Source organism: Coffea arabica, chromosome 7c (assembly GCF_036785885.1).
Source record: "Coffea arabica cultivar ET-39 chromosome 7c, Coffea Arabica ET-39 HiFi, whole genome shotgun sequence".
Classification (NCBI taxonomy): domain Eukaryota; kingdom Viridiplantae; phylum Streptophyta; class Magnoliopsida; order Gentianales; family Rubiaceae; genus Coffea; species Coffea arabica.
Genome location: NC_092322.1, coordinates 655,472 through 663,587, shown reverse-complemented (window position 1 = coordinate 663,587; position 8,116 = coordinate 655,472). Strand labels below are relative to the sequence as shown.

Here is an 8,116-nt window from a genome sequence, read left to right as displayed (position 1 = left end):
GTTAGTCCATAAGGATCGGACACCCATATTCCAGGACCATATAAGCCTGTTACATGAAATGCACCAAAACCAAAGCAAGCCACTCCTGAAAGAAATAAATGAATTCCAAAGATCTTGGGCAAATCCAAAGAAGGTTTTCCTGTACGTTCATCGCAAAATATTTCTAGATCCCAATATACCCAATGCCAGATGGCTGCCAAAAAGCATAAACCAGAAAACACAATATGTGCCCCCGCTACACCTTCGTAACTCCAAATACCCGCATTCGTTACAGTTCCCCCTGTGATACTCCAACCGCCCCATGAATTGGTAATTCCTAAACGAGTCATAAAGGGTATAACAAACATACCCTGTCTCCACATTGGATCAAGAACAGGATCGGAAGGATCAAAAACTGCTAATTCATATAGAGCCATCGAACCAGCCCAACCAGCAACCAGAGCTGTATGCATTATATGAACAGAAAGCAAGCGGCCGGGATCATTCAATACAACAGTATGAACGCGATACCAAGGCAAACCCATGGAAATACCCCTTTATCAAAGCTAAATAGACACTGCGTAACTTTATTGCATTGGAAAAGACTCTACTATAACTATCCTATGGACCCCCCTGTTCGGTGGATTATTCAGAATAGGGATTAATATTTGTTCTATTCTCTTGGTAATAAAATAATGGAACAATTCTCTTCGTAGGAACAAAGAGAAGCAAATTTATTCTATACTCGATAAGTAACAATACGCAATGGGGGTTGGATTCCATTGTCTATGAGTGAATGTGTACATACTTATTCATCGCCCTATTCATAATAATTTGCAAATTTGACTTTATTCATTCTGTTTTTCTTTATGACTTTTTCTATAACTATAATCTATGGATAAAATAAATACGATAAAAGCCAATATATATTATAAGGACAATAATAATCATATTATTACGTTTCTACATCAAAGTGAAATACAGTACTTTGTTCTTTTTTCTTTCATTTAATGCCTATTGGTGTTCCAAAAGTACCTTTCCGAAGTCCTGGAGAGGAAGATGCATCTTGGGTTGACGTATAGTGCGACTTGTCAGACATATTGGGTCCTATGGGATTTTCCCGTTTTCTCCCCCGATTGAGATATCCTCCGTTTCACCCGAGAAAGATTCATTGAATCAGCAAAAATTTGGAGCGTGAAGTGCAATTAGATCCATTTTGGAGATTAATATTAGTTCGAATAATTTATGGTTGGTTTGGTTGGACTAAATAAAAAAGAAAAAATGAAATATCCAGGCTCCGTTTAGAAAAACCCAATTCGATTGGTAATATATCTATGATTACTAGTTCTGTCATAAATGATTCCGATTTGACTTATTTGTCAAGCGGGTTACTAAATACTTGGTAGAAAGTATGAAAAAAATTGAAAAAAAAAAAACAGAAAAAAGTCATAACAAAAAGAAATGGTAATGGGGCCTTTGTCCTATATGTGCAAATGAAAATCGGGTGAATCTTTACCCGGAGTAGAGCATAAACCTAAAAAGATGAAAGAGACCCACTCAGTAACAAGAGAATACCATCGTGATTTGGATTGATTTTCGATGAAACAATACATCAATGAGAAGTTAATTAGATGGGTTTAGTGACTTTTTTATTATATTTAGAAATAGTAAAAAAAAGAGTCAAAACTCGTGTTTATTGAAGAAGAAAAAAGCCTTTCGTTAGAAGTCAGAAAGAACCTGTTATGAGAAAAAGGACTGGAATCTATACATTGATTCTTTTTTTTTCGCAATTTTTTTGAACCGTATGCACCAAAAGGTGCATGTACGGTTTCTAAGGAATATACCTGTACCCTAATCAACCGACTTTATCGAGAAAGATTACTTTTTTTAGGTCAAGCAGTTGATAGCGAGATCTCAAATCAACTTATTGGTCTTATGATATATCTCAGTATCGAAGATGATACCAAAGATCTGTATTTGTTTATAAACTCTCCCGGCGGATGGGTAATCCCCGGAGTAGCTATTTATGATACTATGCAATTTGTACGACCAGATGTCCATACAATATGCATGGGGTTAGCCGCTTCAATGGGATCTTTTATCCTGGTTGGGGGAGAAATTACCAAACGTCTAGCATTCCCTCACGCTTGGCGCCAATGAGGTTTTTATTTGAGAGAAATTAAAGAAGACTATGCCTTCGCCCTATGAAATATGAATATTAAGTAATAATAGCATGGCACTTCGAATTCGATACGAGAAAATTTTGCATTGTCAAAAAATTAGATTATGTATCGAAAGGGTGGTATGAGAGAAAGGATATTTCCGATTTTATCTTATTTATCGGGAGTCCACTTCAGCGTCACAAACCTTTTTGTTTTTATTTTGGAAGACTCTTAACAATATTTATGTTATGTAAAGAGAGTGAAAAAAGATTTTTCCTCATTTGATTGCATCAAAAAGAAACTTTGGGATTGCTGAATCACAGACAAAAAAACAATAAAAATTAATATAAATATATAAGGCAACGGAGCCATCATAGTATTTTTTAACTATTTGGAAAGGAAGGGTGGCATTTTGATCAGTTAACCATCTGGGTCTGATATATTCTTCTCTTTCTTCAATGGAAGGGAAGGGTCAATTTTATTGTAGAGCCGTATGCAATGCACAAAAGATAAAAGATGCCCGTACGGTTGTTCAATTCTATCCTTTTCCTATTATTATTTATCTTTCTTTTCTCTTCCGAGATAGAGGAACTTTTTATTATGTTATATCATCAGGGTAATGATCCATCAACCTGCTAGTTCGTTTTATGAGGCACAAGCGGGAGAATTTATCCTGGAAGCGGAAGAACTGCTGAAACTGCGTGAAACCCTCACAAGGGTTTATGTACAAAGAACGGGCAAACCTTTATGGGTTGTATCCGAAGACATGGAAAGAGATGTTTTTATGTCAGCAACAGAAGCACAAGCTTATGGAATTGTTGATCTTGTAGCGGTTGAATGAAAATAACATGGATTTCACGAAAATCCGCGATTTGAGATTTTATCTCTGACTTTAATATTCTATTACATATTTATTAATATAGAAGTAATTCATAATCATCCGGTTAGGATCAATCTAAACCAGTCCATTATGTATACAATTCAACATGCCAACTATTAAACAACTTATTAGAAATGCAAGACAGCCAATAAGAAATGTCACGAAATCCCCCGCCCTTCGGGGATGCCCTCAGCGTCGAGGAACATGTACTCGGGTGTATGTGCGACTCGTTTAGATCATATCATGAGCAGGCACAAAAGTAAAAAAACAACCTCTCCAGTATCAATGATACGTACCGGCGAATATAATATGTAAGAGGGGGACTCCATTTACTATCTAAAAAAATAAGACAATCTATCATATCCCTCCATTGTGTATGAATTTTATGGTTTCCATTGGTGCAAATCCAATAATGATGAGAAGCAATTCTCCATTGGTAACAAACGGTTATCCATTAAGCGGAGAAATTTTTATTTAAAAAGTATAAAAAGTAGGCCTTATTCTGACAAGAACGGACTGAGAGGGTCAGCTACCCAGCTAATTTTCATAAAAAAATACCGTTACGGTATAGGTAGATCTCGTTGTGAAAGACCTATTACTAGATAATTCATGGGTAGAGCCAAGGAGGATGAACTATACAAGTTACCAATAACGTTGATTAAATGAAGTAAAGGCTCCGGTGTATAGAAAAGACCTCACCGTTTACGAAGTCACCATAGAAACGATGGAATCCACTATTTCTTTATCTGCCTATTTACTTTGATTTTTTACACTTATAGCGCAGAATACAATTTCTTATTTTTTTCTTAATTTCGCCTAAAACAAAAAAAAGAAAAAATCGTGGTCGGGAAGGTTATAGCAGCCAAAGCCATTGGAATTTTTACTTTATACATTGGAAAAATTCGTTTTGTTATTAATAGATTAGGAAAGGGCAAAAGAATAACTGAAAGAAAAGAAATCAATTAGTTATTCTTCAAAGTTTCAGCTGTTCAATGACTAGAATTAGACGGGGATATATAGCTCGGAGACGTAGAACAAAAATTCGTTTATTTGCATCAAGCTTTCGGGGGGCCCATTCAAGACTTACGCGAACTATTACTCAACAAAAAATAAAAGCTTTGGTTTCGGCTCATCGAGATCGGGATAGTAAAAAGAGAAATTTTCGTCGTTTGTGGATCATTCGGATAAACGCAATAATTCGTGAAAGAGTAGTAGAATGGGCACTATCCTATAGTTATAGTAGATTAATACACGATCTGTACAAGAGACAGCTGCTTCTTAATCGTAAAATACTTGCACAAATAGCTATATCAAATAGGAATTGTCTTTATATGATTTCCAATGAGTTATATAAATATAAAGAAGTCGAAGAATCCAGTGGAATAATTTAAACAGACTTTCCCGGAGTTCATTCTCCGGGAAAGTAGAGTCGAAATTACTATAAATAAAAAATGCTAAAGTAGTCAAAATCAATGAATGCGTTCAAGAAAAAAAGCTTTCTCCAATTCGTTTTTGTTCTTACGACACGATAATCAAATCTGGATTCTCGGAAAAACACTAATCTGTGTTTGAGTTCGGATTCAAATTATGTTCAAGTCAAAAAAGAGTAAGCCTATTTATTTCTAGTTCTAAGACCAGTAGTTCTAGCAGTCGACTCGGTTCTTTCAAACTGTTTCTCATTATTCAGAAAGGGTAACAAAGATAAAATACGAGCTTGTTTTATAGCAACAGTAATTAATCGTTGTTGTTTCAAGGTCAATCTATTCACCCGTCTGGATAATATTTTTCCTTGTTCACTAATAAATCGACTAATTAAACTCATGTTTCTATAATCAATTAGATCCCCCGATTGAATCGGGGGCAAACGCCTACGAACAGATCGCTTGGATTTAAGAAAAGATCGTTTGGATTTATCCATGGTTTGTTTTAGTTTATTCCTTATCCCGAAAATCCTAGTTCTTAAGTCTAATTCATTTTAACGCTATTCTAAATAGGATTTTTTTCTTTTCTATTTAAATATGTTATATATAATGCCATTTTGTCCCTTTCCTTGAAAGGGTAAGATATAGATACTCAGCTCGATCTATTTCTTTATCTCCCCATGAACCGTATGCTTGTAACAATAGGGACAGAATTTTTTCAATTCTAATCGATTGGGTGTATTGTGCCGGTTCTTTTGAGTAATATATCTGGAAATCCCCGTTGATACCTTATTAACACTGTTTCGAACACAATCGGTACATTCCAAAATCACCGTTACTCGTACGTCTTTACCCTTGGCCATGAACCCCCCTTGGATTTTTTATTTACTCAACTCGTCTATTTTCGATTCGATATTAAGAAGAAAGGAAGGAAAAAAATAGAAGTTACTAACTCGAAATCCAATTATAAAAACTATAGTAAATGAAAGTCATAGTAAATAATAAGGAATATAAAAATTTCTAAACTCTATTTCAAATCGAAGTACAGTATTTTAGTTTTCAGTTAAATCTCTTGTAATACTTTTTCCTTCGACGCGTATTTTCTATTCTTATTCTAAACCCATTTTTCTATTATTAATATTCATTTTAGAATTCGAACTTGAACCCAGGTCTCGCAGATGTTGAATCGAATCCACTTTTATTTTTTCTCTTTCCTCCCTTATTCTAAAAAGGGAAAAAAGAGAAAAGAGGAGAAGAGGGGTTAGTCACAGATATTTGATTGTATCTTTAATCTTCTTCATCCCTTCCCATGTCAATAACTAGAATGAAAAAAAGGGGAAGGTCAACGCATCCGGAAAAAAACGATTAATCTCTATCAATAGACCTGCCAAAGCCCCGAACCATAGTGTACTTAGTACTGGTGCCACGGAGAGATATGTTTTAAAATCTCGCATTGAAAACCCTCCCTTGTTTATTTATTGTAATACAGATAATGCATATATGATCAGAGGCATATGTAGTTAAGGACCGGTTATAATTGTACACATAGTCTTTAAGTTAAATTGAGTTATACAATGATCCGGTAAATAAGATTTTACCCTTTCTTAGAATCTTAAATTAAAACCAAAAAAACCTCTTACTAAGCATTTCCGAAAAATACTCATTTATTTTTATTATATATAATAAATATTATTATGTTAAACATATCTTAAATGAGACCAAAAAGACGAAATGGGCAGAAAATTGTGTAGATCAATCGACGAAATAATGATGTGGAAAACAAAACAGTAATTTTATACAATGAGACTGTAGAATAATGGAAGGGATGTGGCGCAGCTTGGTAGCGCGTTTGTTTTGGGTACAAAATGTCACGGGTTCAAATCCTGTCATCCCTACCTATTACTGCTCCTTTCAGCAGTAACGAGGGATCGACTGAGATCGATTCGAATTGGATATAATCTTTCATTTTTGTGTTTATGATACTATCCATACAAAAAGTATTGGGGTTATAAAAAAATCCTTTTCTTTACAGCCTTGTCTGTTCGGATAAAAAAGCGCTCTTAGTTCAGTTCGGTAGAACGTGGGTCTCCAAAACCCGATGTCGTAGGTTCAAATCCTACAGAGCGTGGTTTTTTTATTCTTAGATCTGAACTAGATTCAGTAACAACTTGGACATCAATTAGGAATTTGACCCCCTATGGATTAAATAAAAGGAAAGGAGGAGGTCAATCAAAAAAAGATATATTAATTAATCAAAGGTCCAACTGATCACCACGCCTGTATTGTAAATATGCAGTTACGAATAATCCAGCCAAAGTAATAGGAATTAGACCTAACACGATTCCAAATAGAAAAACTTCAATCATTTCAATTTATTTGAAAGAAAAAAAAAAGAAGTAATATCTATACCTAAATATTAATCCGAATTGACATGAATCTCAATGATTGGGAATTGACAATTGAGGCAGTAAGTGTAACTATAGAATGTGCAAAATTGGTTTCTTTTTATGAATCGTTCATTTCAAATATTAATTTTAAATAAGTCGTATTTTGTTCAAACCAATAAATAGAGCTGAGGTTATAGTTAAAGCTGCTAGTAGAAAACCAAAATAACTTGTTATAGTAAGCATGAAGGGGCTAAATGAAATTTGTTTTTTATACATATGTTTATAAAGCACTTACCTAAGTTTCAATTTTTGCCAATAGGATACACAAAAATATCAATTGAAAGAATAAGTTCAATTGAAAATTTGTTATTCATCTATCATTATATACGGCGCTAATAAAGATAAAGTATAAAGTAAGAGGTATATAAAATCGATTTATCGTCTGTAACATCTACCTATTCTGCGATTTCAACCAACCCACTCATTGAGTAACTCTTAGGTAAACTAATAAAAAGAACCGGCTCATGTAACTTCATTCAAAAATGAAACTCTTTTTGAATTATTATGGAATAAAATTCGAAAATTATTTCTATTTTGATCATTTCTTCTATTTTTAAATTTATCGAATCTATTCTTGATTTTAGAGCAAAGAATAAGCATATAAACTAAACCTTTTGACTTTGCTTTAAGTTTAACTCATTAGATTTGGTAATAGGTTCATTCACATAATATCTTGAACAACTGAGAATAAAAATGTTATTACCGAATCACTCAAAAAAAGATTTTTTTGATTCAACTAAGTTTTAAAACTAATCATTTTTATTTTTTTTATAAGTTCCACATTTTATCTTTCCATATTCTAAAGCATCATCCTTGTAACTAAATCCTTCGACTTTGATCGAATATAAGAAAGCATTACAATTCTTTCTCTAAAATCAAAAATTCCTTCTACAACTACGAAAAGGGAATTTTTAGATCTCACATCTACTTACAAAAAAAATAAAAGTGTGGGAATATAATAATCTCTTTCATTGGAAGAATTTTCTATTGAATGAGGCATCATTTTACATCAACTAAAGAAAAAGTAAAGCAAAAACAAAAAAGAAATTATTTAACACTTCCTTTCGATACTGATTAAAATTGCGTTGCTGTGTCAGAAGAAGGATAGTTATACTGATTCGGTATACTCTAAAGACGCCTTCGGTACAATATTGATGATCTCACAAAAAATTTGCAGTGAATTGACATTTACTGATCTCATTTTTTACGGAATCGATCCCCTTTGAC

At 33.6% G+C, this 8,116-nt stretch overlaps 2 non-coding genes across 2 annotated transcripts; both read left to right on the top strand.

Moving 5' to 3' along the window:
• Positions 1-6,263: 6,263 nt before the first annotated feature.
• On the top strand, positions 6,264-6,337 carry TRNAP-UGG (transfer RNA proline (anticodon UGG)). Its single transcript has one exon. It is a non-coding gene; the product is annotated as a tRNA-Pro (tRNA).
• A 159-nt stretch (positions 6,338-6,496) lies between these two features.
• On the top strand, positions 6,497-6,570 carry TRNAW-CCA (transfer RNA tryptophan (anticodon CCA)). Its single transcript has one exon. It is a non-coding gene; the product is annotated as a tRNA-Trp (tRNA).
• The last annotated feature ends 1,546 nt before the right edge of the window (positions 6,571-8,116 follow it).